Source organism: Moschus berezovskii, chromosome 6, assembly GCF_049115385.1.
Source record: "Moschus berezovskii isolate FMDL1 chromosome 6, NW_MosBer_1.0, whole genome shotgun sequence".
In the NCBI taxonomy this organism is placed as follows: Eukaryota; Metazoa; Chordata; class Mammalia; order Artiodactyla; family Moschidae; genus Moschus; species Moschus berezovskii.
This window is the reverse complement of record NC_142465.1, coordinates 86989851-87006299: the sequence shown is the minus strand read 5'-3', so window position 1 is coordinate 87006299 and position 16449 is coordinate 86989851. Positions and strand designations below refer to the sequence as shown.

The window sequence follows — 16449 nt, the reverse complement described above, 5'->3', positions numbered from 1 at the left end:
TATTTTCAGTAACACATTAAATAAAGATAGAAGTTGAAGGACTTGATCCTACAGGATTTCTTGGGTATGGCGGCTAGAGTTGTAGGGGTAGTATAGTTTTTTTTCCTACATTTTTGTAAAAGATAGAACATATTTCAGAATATTTATAAAATATTTCCCTCTGAAAACATGACTGACTATAGTCAGCAGTCTGATTTCTACCAGACTACCCCTCTGCTTCAAGAAGTGTGCAAATACAACGAAACAAACTAAAAGCAAGGTGAAAAGACAGCCTTCAGAATGGGATAAAATAATAGCAAATGAAACAGCTGACAAAGAATTAATCTCTAAAATATACAAGAAGCTCATGTAGTTCAATGCCAGAAAAATAAACTACCCAATCAAAAAGTGGGCCAAAGAACTAAACAGACGTTTCTCCAAAGAAGCCATCAGATGGCTAACAAACACAGGAAAAGATGCTCAACATCACTCATTGTCAGAGAAATGCAAATGAGAACCACAACGAGGTACCATCTCACACTGGTCAGAATGGCTGCCGTCAAAAAGTCTACAGACAATAAATGCTGGAGAGGGTGTGGAGTAAAGGAAACCCTCTTATACTGTTGGTGGGAATGAAACTAGCATAGTAACTATGGAGAATAGTGTGGAGGTCTTTTTTAAAAACTGGAAATAGAACTGCCATACGACCCAGCAGTCCCACTGCTGGGCATATACACCGAGGAAGCCAGAATTGAAATAGACACATGTACCCCAATGTTCATTACAATAGCCAGGACGTGGAAGCAACCTAGATGTCCATCAGCAGACAGATAGACAAGGAAATCGTGGTACATGTAAACAATAGAATATTATATAGCTATTAAAAAGAACGTGTTTGAGTCAGTTCTAATGAGGTGGATGAAACTGGAGCCAATTATACAGAGTGAAGTAAGTCAGAAAGAGAAACACCAATACAGTATATTAACGCATGTATATGGAATTTAGAAAGATGGTAACGATGACCCTATATGTGAGACAGCAAAAGAGACACAGATGTAAAGAACAGACTTTTGGACTATGTGGAGAAGGCATGGGTGGGATGATTTGAGAGAATAGCATTGAAACATGTGTATTACCATATGTAAAATAGATGACCAATGCAAATTTGATGCATGAAGAAGGGCACTCAAAGCTGGTGCTCTGGGACAACCCAGGGGAATGGGGTGAAGAGGGAGGTGGGAGGGGGGTTCAGGATGGGGGAACACATGTAACACCCATGGCTGATTCATGTTGACATATGGCAAAAAGCAATACAGTATTGTCAATAATTAGCCTCCAATTAGAATAAATTAATTAATTTAAAAATAAAAGAATTGTGCAAATAACGGGAACATCTACTCTAAAATTCTTGCCCCCAATTGAATTGGAACCCACTGTTTAAATATATTAGGTACATTTTACATTATAGTTCATAATGTTTTTCATATGGAATTTTAATATGTTATATAAGATTTTCACTGTGGTCCATGACATTTGTTATTTAAAAAATGAAGTTTAAATATTTGTCACAAAGGAAAATTGGTGTGTTTGGAAGCTGAGCTGTGTTCATTCTCTCATCCCCACCCCCTGCCTCATAACACCTGCAGTTGTACATAGATTTATTTTTATATAAAATTTCATGGTGGACTTTCATCACTTCAATCAGTTCAGTAAAAGTGTTCAAAGAATAACAATTTTTTGAATTCTGAAATTGCTTAAAATCTTCCTGTGGGCAGTAAAGAAAAAATTTGCCAATACTGGAAAAGCTGGGCATAAAACTTTAGAATGAGATAAGCAGCAAGCTGTTACTAAACACTACAAATATGATTGTGAAGCAACATGTTAATTTAAAAACATGTGGCCCTTATTTGATGTAACATGTCAGTAGACATTGTGACTACTACAGTTTTAGAAGCTCAAGGGAAATTTGACTATATTAAATTTGATTTTGGCATGGAAAGTGAGTTCATTGAGGACTTTGGGACATCAGAGATTATCAGATTATTCATTCACCTGGTATTTACAGCATAGTGCTTAGTACTGTGAGAAGACACAAAAAATTGTACACTTAATCTTTTTAACACTGAAAAGATTAGTTTGAAGCTGTTTGTCTAACTTCAGATTTGTGAATCGACTATAACATATAATTTCTTTAACTCTTTAATATCTGTTTATTTTTTGGCCAAGAGTCATCACTTTGTTGTACTGCTTCACTTGATCTTTACTTCTGTTAGTAACCCTAAGCCATGAGCTTTTTGACCATCCCACAAAGAAATGTTTTCAGTCTGTTCATCTGAGTTACTGGATAGACTGGAAACAAAACCGTGTTGGAATACAGATGTTTATGGTTGGCTGGGCCCCATGTAACTAGCCAAACAGCCCAAGCTTGTAATTTACATTTGCTTCTCAGCTCAACTAGCCTTACTCATCAGGGATCTTGCACCTAAAATTTGAAAATGCCAAGGGTCTCTTTGAAAGAATCTGTTCTATGACAACAAAGTCTTTCTGAGGAGGCAAAACATACTTCAGGGATATTTAAACAGTGGAAATCAATGTGTCATTAGATGCCCAAATGAATGCATGGGTTGAAACATGAAATGCTGTTGGCAGTGAGAGATGGGAAGACAACGTGGTGGCATAATATGAAAGCCTTTATTATTTGAACAAGACATGAGGACTTGAGCATGGTTAGGCAGCCACCTGATTTATTTGATTGTAATTCCTACACACCCTATTTCTGGTCAAAGGGAGCCAGGATTTTGGACCCGGGACTATCTGACTTTAAAGTTTATGATGTAAACCTTTATCCTATATGGTGACTCCTACAACTTTATATACTCAGCCAGTCTATAACGAAGGACTGAAGCTGAAGCTCCAATACTTTGGCCACCTGATGGAAAGAGCCTACTTTTCCTACATCAGGAGAAGACCCTGATGCTGAGAAAGACTGAAGGCAGGAGGAGAAGGGGGCGACAGAGGACTAAGATGGTTGGATGGCATCATCAACCCAGTGGACATGAGTTTGAACAAACTCCAGGAGATGCTGAAGGACAGAGAACACTGACATGCTGCAGTCCATGGGGTTGCAGAGTCAGACACGACTGAGCGACTGAACAACAACATCACTTCCTTCAAGGTCCACACAGTGATGGCCTCTCCCTAACATCTTTTCAGATCGCCTGATCTGGGTCCTGTACCACTTTGAACCTTTAATATACGGCTTTAGTTTAGCCTTTTATGTACTTGTTTCCCCTCCTGGATTGTGAAGATCCAACCTTCATGGGAAATACAAATTATATCCCATAATATTTAGTACAGAGGTTTGGCCTGTACCCTGGATGTGAAAGTTGGCAGAAGAGAAAAAAAAGGTAGTATGAAGTGAGTATTGCCTCAGAAGCAGGAGTAGGTAGAATGGAGCAGGATTTGACGTGAAAGAGAAAGAAAAGACCGTCCAGGTTACACGAAAGACCAAAAACAGTGAGATTGGAAAAGCAGGTAAGGGATAACATGAGTATTTGGACTTTACTCTGTAGATGTGGGAACCAATCAAAAACTAGCTTGATTAAGATGACTAAGAGCATCTCTAAGTGTGAAATTGATGATGAGTAGTTTAGCAGTATATTTTCCCCTTACTTTATTTGAATCATGTCAACCTATCATCAGTACAAAAGAGCACTGGATCACATTTGAGGTGACACATTTCCCCTAGACTTCCTGGAGATTTTCTGAAAGTGATAGATAACTCATCAAGGGAATGTCTTCCGGAGTCATGTGATGGTGGATATCTGGATAGCGCTGTCTTGCTGCCAGTGTGAAAAGTAGTTATACCAAAGTTCCTGCTAGTGCTCCCTCAGCTTTTTCCCAAATGGAAAAGAGGTGGAGGATAAGATGGCATGGGAACAAATTTGGAAGATTTAGGATCCCCTCTGAAAGTGAAAGTGCTAGTCGCTCAGTCGTGTCCAACTCTCTGCAACCCCATGGACTGTAACCCACCAGGCTCGTCTGTCCTTGGAATTTTCCAGGCAGGAGTACTGGAGTGGGTTTCCATTTCCTTTGCCAGGGCATCTTCCGGACCCAGGGGTTCAAACCCGGGTCTCCTGAATTGGCAAGCAGATTCTTTACCGTTTGATCCACCAGGGAAGCCCTAGGATCCCTCTGGTAAGTCTATCCTGAAGGCTTTCTAAAGGGCCTGAACTACCTGGAGAGGCCTTGTTTACCAAGGGAAAGATAGACTGGTCAGTTCATTTGATCCTTCATTACTTATGGTAAAAAATAAAGAGTATTGTAACTTTTATATTCCCAATATGCCAAGGTTAGCAAATCAGAAAGGTCTTTAAGTGTCTATGGCTGTGCATTTATATTGTTATTTTAGGTATCTTATCATACTAAACCATACAGGGTATACTTCATTGTACTCGCCTAACTAACAAACAATTTGAGATTTCCTTTTATTATCTGTGACTTTGATGAAATTAAAATTATTATCAATAGAGCACAGAGATTAATTATACCAGCTCAGGACCCACGTTGCCTGAGTTGTGATCCCAGTTTCTCCACTTAACAGCAGTGTGATCTTTTGTAAGTTACTTAACGCCTCTCCCTCAATTTCCTCATCTGTTTGATGGGGATAATAATTTACTTTTCTCTGTCTTTGCCAGAGTTAAATGAATGAATTTATTGTTCATTTACTGAAAGTAAAATTATTAGAATAGTATCTGGTACACAAGTTATCAGTACATATGACTTCTTATTGGGTTGTAAATGAGGGAAAGCAGCTAAAGTTGAAGTGACTCAGGTAGTTACCCAGTGAGATTACTACACTAGATTGTTGTTGTTTAGTCACTAAGTTGTGTCCAACTCTTTGCAACCCCATGGACTGTAGCCTGCCAGGCTCCTCTGTGATGGAGTTCGACCCAGTGATTGAACTGATAGAACTGATCCTCTGTGATGTGTTCGACCCAGTGATTGAACCCTGGTCTCCTGCATTGCAGGCAGACTCTTTACCATCTGAACTAGCTGGGAAGCCCCAGTCTAGGATTAGTGTTTCTCATTTCAGGATTTAGTCCACAGAAATAGCTGTTTCCTAGACCAAAGGTCAGGAAACTTTTCCTCAAAGGGCCAGATCAGATAGCAAATATTTTATAAGGTCTGTAGACCTTATTGATACTAAAGCTGAAACTCCAATACTTTGGCCACCTCATGTGACGAGTTGACTCACTGGAAAAGACTCTGATGCTGGGTAGGATTGGGGGCAGGAGGAGAAGGGGACAACAGAGAATGAGATGGCTGGATGGCATCACTGACTCGATGGACATGAGTCTGAGTGAACTCCGGGAGTTGGTGATGGATAGGGAGGCCTGGTGTGCTGTGATTCATGGGGTCGCAAAGAGTTGGACACAACTGAGTGACTGAACTGAACTGAGACCTTATTGTCTTTGTTGCATCTTCATTGTGTTATGCAAAAGCAGCCATAGACAATATGTAAATAATGGGCTTGACTGTGTTCCAATAAAATTTTATAAAAACAGGTGGCAGACCACGTTGCCCTGCACACAGACTCCTGCTTTAGATGCTTGTCTAACATGAATAGAGCTTCAAATTCCATTTAAAGTATGAAATATGGCATTATTATAATAAGCAGTAACTTCCCTTCCTAACTCCTGGAGAATTCCATGGACCATACAGTCCATGGGGTCGCAAAGAGTCGGACACAGCTGAGCGACTTTCATACTTTCACTTCCCTTCCTAACGATTATTAGTCTGACGTGTTACTTTCCGTTATGATGGTCATGCTTTACAAGATCAAAGGGATTTAGAAGATAAGCAGTAGTGATAAATGTGTTTTCAATCTCAAAGGGATGTACGGAAGTCATTTATTTAGTGGTTTGGAGAATTTTCTTGGTATTTGAAATCTGAGATTTGGGCAGGATGTTAAGGGTTTGTGTTATTAAATGGATGCAAATACACTGGGTTTTGCTTTTTTTGTTGTTGTTGTTTTTTTTTTTGTAATCTCTGAAAAGGAAAAGTTTGTGAGTCATATGAAAAGTTGTTTGTAATTATCCTTGTCATTATAGTCCGGCTTTTTCTGCTAGGAATGTAGTTTGCATGGGTTTCGATTTTTTGATGGCTTAACTTTTCAGTTTAATAATGTGTTCTTGTTTTTAAATTAAACTTGTCAGTCAGCCTCTTTGTGAGCGGCTGACTGTGTTGGTTAGTTTGTATTTATAGTTACGTCTGTTTCTGAGGAAATGACTAAAGTCTCTTGAATTTGATCAAAACTGCATCACAAAGGGTATCTTTGACTTGCTTAAACAAGGCTCTCGATGGAAACTCAAAAAATCTCATAGTTCATGTTTATAAATGTTATTATGTATTCAGTCCTGGTTGGGCCAATAATCAGAGTTCTGTGCTGAGGGAAGGCTTGAATGTTCCCAGTGCTTCTTATTTTAACATGAATTCCTCTGGAGCAAGTTCAGGCAGCACTTTCTTATAATACACTTGTAAAAAATCGTTTTCTAATTTTACATGTGACTTTGAGGTGAGTCTTATAGAACATAGCTATGTCTTCTTCTCCTTAAATTGTTTCACTATTTTTTCTCCTTCTTTATTCTTGTTCAGGTAGTCCTGACATGTAAAGCATCTAAACCTTGTACATGTAATTTCTAACAAGGACCACCCCCCAACCGCCGGTCTGCCCACTTCTGCAATATCCACGCGTCCTCCCCAGCCCAGCTTCGTGCCCTCACTGTGAATCAGTCCTCATAACAGTGGAGGGGGCCCTCATTCTGCTCTTTGTTCAGGGCAGTGGGTGGGAAGGAAGGGCAGGCCTGGCTCCTGTCGGCTCAGACACAGGCTGACCTGTGCTCTGGGACCCAGGCTGGAACCCACATTTTCCTGTAAGGGGCTCTGTTGGAGATGGTGGTTGGGATTTGGTGTGATTATGCTTCTAGATCAGCAGTGTTATGAGCTCACTGGGATTTCTGCCCTAGCTTTTAATGCAATCCTTGTTTAGTTTGAACCCTTTTGTAAGCAGCTCAAGGAACCAATTCTCCAACTTAAAATTTTGGATCAAAGTATAAAACACTTAAAAGTGCAATTACTCTGCCTGCTACCACACTTCTATTCATCTCTGCCTCAGTTCTTAGAAACACCTATTGGGTCGGGTTCCCTGACACTCACCTTAAAAATTGCTGATGAAGATTCCTGTTTACTTTTGGAGCACACAGTAGTCTTAAAATCAGGTTTGCTTATGTATGTATCATTAATTGCTTAAAATTTACCTGGAATGTGTATGTGTGGGACATATATGAAGTCAGCCTTTGGGGAGGTTGAATGGACAGAAGCTTACCTGAGCTGAGAAGTTCCTTCAAGACAGCCTCTATCCACCTTTCATGCCTAAATTCCATTGCATTTTATTTCAGTGTTAAGCACCTGCCTCTTCTGAAGCTCTTTGTTTGTTTGTTTAATGAAAATGTTCTCAAGATCCATATCCATTAAGTTGTTGGAATCTTTGAACTGATCCTATTGCTTCTTTGTTTAATTAAGCATGTGAGGTCACTGGCTCCTCAAAAGGACAGAGAGAAGGATGCAGCTTAGCTTAAAATTATTTAATAATTTTGTCTAGAACTGGTCCTGATCACATGTACATTTGAAAAGCACATGTGAGATCATGCCTCTAGCATTTGACGTGGAAATGTTCAACTTTCTCATTTGGATGGAAGTTCAGTTCAGTCGCTCAGTCGTGTCCGACTCTCCGCGACCCCATGAATCACAGCACGCCAGGCCTCCCTGTTCATCACCAACTCCCGGAGTATACTCAAATTCATGTCCACAGAGTTGGTGATGCCATCCAGCCATCTCATTCTCCGTCGCCCTCTTCTCCTCCCGCCCCCAACCTTTCCCAGCATCAGAGTCTTTTCCAGTGAGTCAACTCGTCGCATGAGGTGGCCAAAGTATTGCAGTTTCAGCTTTAGCATCAGTCCCTCCAGTGAACACCCAGGATTGATCTCCTTTAGAATGGACTGGTTGGATCTCCTTGTGGTACAAGGGACTCTCAAGAGTCTTCTCCAACACCACAGTTCAAAAGCATCCATTCTTCGGCGATCAGCTTTCTTCACAATCCAGCTCTCACATCCATACATGACCACAGGAAAAACCATAGCCTTGACTAGACGGACCTTGGTTGGCAAAGTAATGTCTCTGCTTTTTAATGGATGGAAGTAGTTATGTGATATTGGGACATTTATTATTCCTCAGTATTTCTTCATGACCAGAATATATGATACTACTCTAATGGTGAGGAGATATTCATGCCCAAATATATAGTACTCGGAATTTTTTTCTAAGTATATGCAATTTAAAAGAAATATGGGAATCAGAATCACAAGTCTAAAAAACAGTGTATATGTTTCTACATACTGTTTATGTATTATTCTTGTTGGATAAGAAAATAATAAGTGTCTTCCTTTTTTAAAACCTTGACAACTAAGCATTGGTGAACTATGATTAATTCATTTACTCAGGAAGCATAAAGCACCTAACCTATTCCTGGTACTTTGTGATATAAAAATTAATGATGGTAGTTTTCTGCTGGAATTCAGGTTTCAAGGAATATATGAAGTTGTGGCCAGTAACTGAGGAAGTGAGGAAGAATGAATGCTGGAAGCGGGGTAGGAAGAAAAGGACGGGAGCGGAAGGACAGGTGGAAGGAAATTAATTGAATCTGTTGGTCCTTAACACGTTTTATTGTTTTTATTCACTTTTAATTTTTATTTAGTTAAAACTGTATCTATTTGACTGTACTGGGTCTTAGTTGCAGCAGACGGATTCTTTGATCTCCATAGTGGCATGTCAGATCTTCAGCTGCAACATGAAAACTCTTGGTTGCAGCGTGTGGGATCTAGTTCTCTGATCAGGGATCGAACCCAAATTCCTTGCATTGGGAACACAGAGTCTTAGCCACTGGACCACCAGGGAAGTCCCACATTTTATTGTTTTTTTTAATTGCACACATGTTATCTAGTTTGATGTTCTTTGCTTATATAACACCTATAGGGTCTTTTTTATGGTGTGTCATAGTTTGAAATTGGTTTTAATTTATCTCCTTTGTATTTGTTTCTTTTCAGCATAAAAAGAACAAAAGAACTTCATGGATCAGATTGCTGACAAGTACATGGAAGATTTGAAGAGCTGAAGAAAAAAAAAATTCACTGTTAAACTTGTTTTTTAAAATGTAAGTAAAGTCTCTCCTCACATTGTTCTTCTGTGTCATCTTCATAGCCTGCAATTACCTTTCTGTACACTCAGTGTGTAAATTTTTTTCCCAGTAGTAAAGCTGCTTGTCTGCTTAGTCTACTCATAAAGTTTATGATAATTTATGACCCATTCCTCTCCTTACAATTTTTTAAATTCTAAAAGTAATATGACTAACATAGGTGGTTGTAGAACTTAGACATGTTGTGACAGTCAGTGAGTAAATCTTTCTTTGGTGTCAAGAGGGAAAATAGACCTGGTAGCATATAAAAAGCACCGCCCTTTTCTCAAATCCTTTGTTGCTCCTTACCCTATAGGTTCTTTTATGCACCATGTAAGTCAGTGAGACTTGTTGGTCAACCTGTTCATGGCCCCATAGACTTAGAGAAGTGAGGTGTTTCCATTATAAGCTTATTTATCTTTTCTTCCTTGTTTCTTTTGCTCTGTAATAGTAGTGATACTTAGCTATGTATTGAACTTCTATTAAAAGACAAGCACTCAACTGATTGAATTCAATCAATGTTTATTCAGCAAATGCTTTTTCTGAGTGCTTGTCCTGTGCCAGGCGCTGCTCTGACGCCATCGCCTTGTGCTACACTTGCGGCAGCTTGCAAAGTAGGAGCCCTTATTTTAGTGATGGTGATCCAGGTAAGTATACTGAGGTTCAGAGAGAGGTAAGGAGGCTGCAGACGGTCCCACAGCTAGGATGGGTGGGAACCTAGAGTGAACACCATGCCGTCTGACTTTTCTCATTTGCCATTTTCTAAATAATGTTGAAATCCTCATCCTGGTTCAGTTGTTGTTGAGTTCCAGGTTCAGACTGGAACCTTCTGGGTTGTGTTCTTAATAGGAATGTGGTCCTGATTCTTCTAAACCTTGGCTGTAGTCACAACAAGAAAGGAAGTTAGAGAAACATCTTCCCAAGTTTGAGAGGTCCTTTTGGTATCTGGAGGGGGAGTTAAGAGATCTAATGTCTAGACTGACCTTTCCATGAATTTCTGTGTGTCTTTGGGATACTTAACATCTACAGGAAACAGTTACTAAATTATGCCTGTTAAGGAGAGCAAACCAGATGTTCTCCAGGGTCTCTTTCAGTAGACTTTTTATTGAAGTATCTTATACACAGAACAAAGTACACAAATTGTAAGTGAATGGCTTGATGGAATGATTGTTACAAAGTGCACACATCTGTGTAACCAGTGCAAGAAAATGGAAAATTACCAGCCCTTCCAACTCTCCTCCCCTAATGCTCCCATGAGTAACCAATTTCCTGATTTCTAATGCCATTGATACAATTTTGCCTATTTTTATCATTTACATAAATAGAATCATATAGTTTATATTCTTTTGTGTCTGGCTTATTTTGCTTTATTATGTTTGAGAAATTCCTGTATGATATTGTATATAGTTAGTTTATTTCATTCTCTTTAACTGTCAGGGTATTTGGTTGTACATGTATTTTATAGTTGCTGGCTATTTCGGTAGTTTTCAGTTTGGGTGTATTACAAATAGTACTCCAGGGAATGTTTTTGTGCACATCTTTTGGTGATGATTTTATTTTGGTAAGGGACTAAATTCAAGTAATTTGAATTCAGCAGCCCTGTGGACTGATGTTGAGGTAAGCATCTTTGAAAGCAGACAAGTGATTTTAGGAAGGTAGGTGATGTGTCTGCTTCAGCATGATGTTCTGAACATTGCTAGTCAGGAATGTGGATTCCTCTTGAGGGTGTGGATGGGCAGAAGCCCTCTATGATAAGTGTGTGATGTGGTAAGGTTTGCTCTTCTGGCAGAGGAGGGCTTTGATTCGTTTCAGGAAGAAACTGTAGAGGACAGACATCAGATCCAGAAGATAGATGTGTCTGGGCTACCCTTGAAATGGTTAGGATATGTCACCCGCCAGATCAAGAATCTGGAAAAGTGATAACCCAGGGGAAGAACCAGCTTACGAGACCTGAAGAGTCTAGGCAATGAACAGAGAAATAAAAATTGATTTCACCAGACTGGCGGGAGCTCTCAAAGCATTTTTAGACAAATTTATTAAGTCTGATGAAACTGTTGGTCTCTCAATTGTGTCCGACTCTTTGCGACCCCATGGACTGTAGTCCACCAGGCTCCTCTGTTCATGGGATTCTCCAGGCAAGAATACTGAAGTGAGTAGCCACTCCTTTCTCCAGGGAATCTTCCTGACCCAGGAATTGAACCTGGGTCTCCTGCATTGCAGGCAGATTCTTTACTGTCTGAGCCACAAGGGAAGCCCTTGTTAAGTCTAACTCCTGTTTTAAGAAAGCTTTGAAAAACCATCCCTAAAGTATGAATCTTGAGTCAAGAATGAACTTAATGAAATTACCAAACTAAGAACAAATGTATTTTTCAAGTAAATACAGAATGTGAGCATGTGGACTTTGCCAGGAGACTGTTCTGTGTCAGATCACAGCTTCACTTTCTTTTCCTGTAATCTTTCCCACTAGCTTCCTGATCTGTAAAATGGGGATATTGACACACCCACCTTGTAGATTTCCTGTGACAGGGTACTTCCATAGTGCCAGGAATGTGCTGCTGGGTGCATTGCACTGGCACTAAAAATGATAACCATTATTCTTATTATTTTTTTGATTTTTACTGTGACTGATATTACGTGTTTGATTGCATTAGATACTTGGTAGAAGCTTTCAGATTTTTTTTTTTTTAAAGTATGAGATTTACACAGTTTTTTTTAAAGTGTGGAGAACACTAACAAAAATATTTTCCTACTTGCCTCGCCTTAAACTGAAACTCAGAGGAAAGCTGAAGGGAAACATTTGTCTGTGTGTCCTTGGCAGGTCCCTCCCCAGCGTGAGTCAGTAAAGACACTCTGGTTATTGCAACTGCTTTACTTGGTTGTTTCAAGGAGAGATCAGACGAACTAAGATTCACAAGAGAGCTGGGTCGTTTTGCACAAAGGAAAATCATGATTTTATTTATTTCACTCTCAACTCATATCAGGCATTTTGCAAGTAAGTGTATGTATGTAGCAGGGAGCTTTAGTGAGAGGCTCTGTGGGTGATTCACTGCAGATCGCAGCTTGTATAGGGTGTCCATTCCAACTGACTGTGGCTAGTGACGTCTTTCTCAGTTCAGTTCAGTTCAGTCGCTCAGTCGTGTCCGACTCTTTGCGACCCCATGAATCACAGCACGCCAGGCCTCCCTGTCCATCACCAGCTCCCGGAGTTCACTCAAACTCATGTCCACAGAGTCGGTGATGCCATCCAGCCATCTCATTCTCGGTCGTCCCCTTCTCCTCCCGCCCTCAACCTTTCCCAGCATCAGAGTCTTTTCCAGTGAGTCAACTCGTTGCATGAGGTGGCCAAAGTATTGCAGTTTCAGCTTTAGCATCAGTCCTTCCAATGAACACCCAGGATTGATCTCCTTTAGAATGGACTGGTTGGATCTCCTTGCAGTACAAGGGACTCTCAAGAGTCTTCTCCAACACCACAGTTCAAAAGCATCAATTCTTCGGCCATCAGCTTTCTTCACAGTCCAACTCTCACATCCATACATGACCACGGGAAAAACCATAGCCTTGACTAGACGGACCTTTGTTTGCAAAGCAATGTCTCTGCTTTTTAATATACTATCAAGGTTGGTCATAACTTTCCTTCCAAGAAGTAAGCGTCTTTTAATTTCCTGGCTGCAGTCAGCATCTGCAGTGATTTTGGAGCCCCCCAAAATAAAGTCTGACACTGTTTCCACTGTTTTTCCATCTGTTTCCCATGAAGTGATGGGACCAGATGCCATGATCTTTGTTTTCTGAATGTTGAGGTTCAAGCCAACCTTTTCACTCTCCTCTTTCACTTTCATCAAGAGGCTTTTTAGTTCCTCTTCACTACCTGTTGGTAAATTCTGGACTAACTTTTGGGGCGTCTGTTGTAGATTAAGTGTAATTTTCCCCTCAGTGAGATTATGATCTCACAAATGAATATTTGTTCTACGAAGGAAACTTTTAGAGTGAGTTGAGTCTAAGACAACATTTGACCCAAGACTCTCAAATTCTAGTTCTGACTTCTCTACAAATGATCTGTGGGACTTCAGGTATAGCATTAATCCTGGGTCTCAGTTTTCTCATCTGTAAAATTAGGAAGTTAGACTTTGAGGCAAAGGAAGATTCTGTGAATCTCTAAATTTAATAGTATCTAGTTTGGGGTGTAGTTTTATTTTTCTAAAAGCTGTATTCTTTCATGGGTTTCCCCAAGTCAGAAGGTCTCATGACAGCAGATTTTGGCACTTAACGATAGTAGAGGAAGGAACAGTTTTAAGATATGACCTAAGTTCACAAAACAGTTAATGTCCACTGCAGATAAAAAATAAGTGACCTGACTCTTGTGATTGATGTAAAGTTATTTGAGTATATATAAATTCACTTTCACACTGGCATTTACTTTAACCAGCTTTCATACACTTACTTTATTCATTAAAGGATGTTTATGTTAAACAACATAAATAAATATTCAAGACATTGTATATGGCATAACTGGATTATGGAAACTGCATTGGCTTTATCTCATGTGTATATGTAAATTCTCAGTTCTCACATTACAGCCCCACAGTTGGGTGTGTCACAAATTTGAGTTTGTTTTGTTGTTCTAAGTGTTGAAGAAATTATATGTTAAAAATGATATTTGAAAATGAAATACTGGATTCAACTGAATTAATAAAATAAGAATCCTAAATAGTGTTATCACTATTACTTTTAAATAATACTCAAAATAATTGCTTTTAGGTTTTGAGCACTATGTTCTTATACCCAAGGTTTCTTGTGTTCAGTCCAAGTCGTGTCTGACTCTTTGTGACCCCAGGGACTGCAGCAGTGAGGCTTCCCTATCCTTCACTATCTCCTGGTGTTTACTTAGACTCATATCCATTGAGTTTGTGATGTCTTCCAACCATCTCATCCTCTGTCCCCACCTTCTCTTCCTGCCTTCAATCTTTCCCAGCGTCAGGGTCTTTTCCAATGAGTCAGCTCTTCACATCAGGTGGCCAAAGTATTGGAGCTTCAGCTTCAGCATCAGTCCTTCCAGTGAATATTCAGGGTTGATTTCTTTCAGGATTAACCGGTTTGATCTCCTTGTAGCCCAAGCGACTCACAAGAGTTCTCCAGCACCACAATTTGAAAGCATCAGTTTTTGGGAACTCAACCTTCTTATGGTCCAACTCTCACATCCGTACACCCAGGCATATGCTAATAACTAATGCAGGAGGACATATAGGAAATATTTAAAGTAAACTGAGAACTTTGGAATATTTGTGCTTTGACCCATTTAGTTGTTCTGGCAACTGGCAAACAGAAGAAATACCATTTGCCTAATGTGCAGGCAACACCCTGGTCTCTCTGATGTCATCACGGGTGATGGTGGTGAAAGCTCTTTGGTTATACTAGCCTTGAGGCTGAATAGATCAAGTACAGGAATGAGGTGGGGGCTCATCGAAGCCTCTTCATCAGGCAGAGGAAAGATGTGGGAACGTGCAGGTCATTCCTCAGGCCTTCCCTGGGATCATTCTACCCGCTCGTGCAGTGGTTTCTAAGAGGCAATTTGTAGCCACTGAGACAGTGTCCTTTCCCAGAGAACTTACCCTTTTGTGCTGTCTGTCTGTACCCTTCTTCCAGTCTCTATCATTTTATTTATTTATTTTTCTTTTGCCTGTGCTGGGTCTTCGTTGCTTGTGGCAAGTGGGGGCTGCTCTGCATTGCGGTGCACGGGCTTCTCATTGCAGTGGCTCATCTTGTTGTGGAACACAGGCTCTAGGCAAGAGGGTAACTGTTGACAGAGAGAAGGAAATGTTTACATATTTAAATAACCAATATGTAGGGGGCGTGTGTGTGCAGGCTTGTGCATGCACAGGCTTTGTAACTGCAAGGTGGTATCTGTTTCTCTTAAGTCGCCATGCATATCCACAGTTAATGAGGAGGCCCTAGCATCTGTGATGGCACTCAGGTATGTAGTTTCATCAGTGTTTTAAGGAGGAAGTGGGTTGGTGGGAGTTCTCTTATTTTAGTGGATCTGTGGTTTAAAATTATGATATTTTCACTGATATATTTAAAATGGATAGCCAACAAGGACCATGGAACTTTGCTCAATTTTATGTGGCAGTCTGGATGGAAGTGGACTTTAGGGGAGAATAGATACAAGTTTATGTATTGGCTGAGTCCCTTTGCTGTTCACCTGAAACTATCACAACATTGCTAGTGGTCTCTACCCCAATACAAAATAAAAATAAATAAAATTGTGATGTTTTGGGGAAACCTGGGTTCTGGCACCAGAATTTCAGTTAGCCAAGGTCTCCATTGCTTTGAGAGTGGAGAAGTGAGATAAGTATTTTCAGTCATTCTTAAATCCATTACTTAGCAGTAGCTCAGGGCTTTATGCTGAAGTTAGAGCTCCAGTACTTTGGCCACCTGATGTGATGCACTGACTCATTGGAAAAGACCCTGATTCTGGGAAAGACTGAAGGAAAAGGAGAAGAGCGCAGCAGAGAATGAGATGGTTGGACAGCATCACTGACTCAATGGATGAGTTTGAGCAAGCTCTGGGAGATAGTGAAGGACTAGAGAGTCTGGCATGCTACAGTCCCTGGGGTTGCAAAGAGTCAGGCATGACTTAGGGGCTGAACAACAAACACAGGACTTTGTGCATCAGAATCACAGAACTGAAGTTGGATCCTTAGGATGTGTCCAGTGTTCCTTACATACTATAATGCTGGCCTCTCCCAGAGATGCCCCAACCAAGAGGTGACTTAAATTAGGGGTGTGGCTGTTCACAGCCATTGTAGCAGGATACATTTAGTCTTCAGGCAAAAAGAAAGTGTTCTATCTCCTTTTAAATATTATGGTTGCTTACAGAGTTTGAAATAGCCTTGACAGCTTCCTGTGACCATTACCTTCAACCGAGGTGTAATGCCTTGCTGATAACTGACTCCTAAGTTCAGTACAATAATTGTGTTTGTTGTCTGTGTTTTAAGTTTGTATTTCAAAATACATGTTGTTGTTGTACCATCATCTTTTCTTGTTTTTATGTTCGTCTTTACTTTATTCTCTTACCTTTGTAGTAGTAATTATGCTTGGGTTTGGATACTCGTGCCATTTGACACTGTGATATTAAGAGATTTTAAAAGAAAAGGTCATCAGCTGTCTTTCTGGGCTATTCT

At 40.1% G+C, this 16449-nt stretch overlaps 1 protein-coding gene across 8 annotated transcripts in view; it reads left to right on the top strand.

Moving 5' to 3' along the window:
* Positions 1 to 16449, top strand: part of PPFIBP1 (PPFIB scaffold protein 1) — a 213284-nt gene that overhangs the window by 56003 nt on the left and 140832 nt on the right. For all 8 annotated transcript variants that reach the window (XM_055396393.2, XM_055396391.2, XM_055396392.2 and 5 more), the window contains one exon: positions 9144 to 9250. The gene's annotated coding sequence lies outside the window, so the exon portion shown is untranslated. The remainder of the gene's footprint in view (positions 1 to 9143; positions 9251 to 16449) is intronic.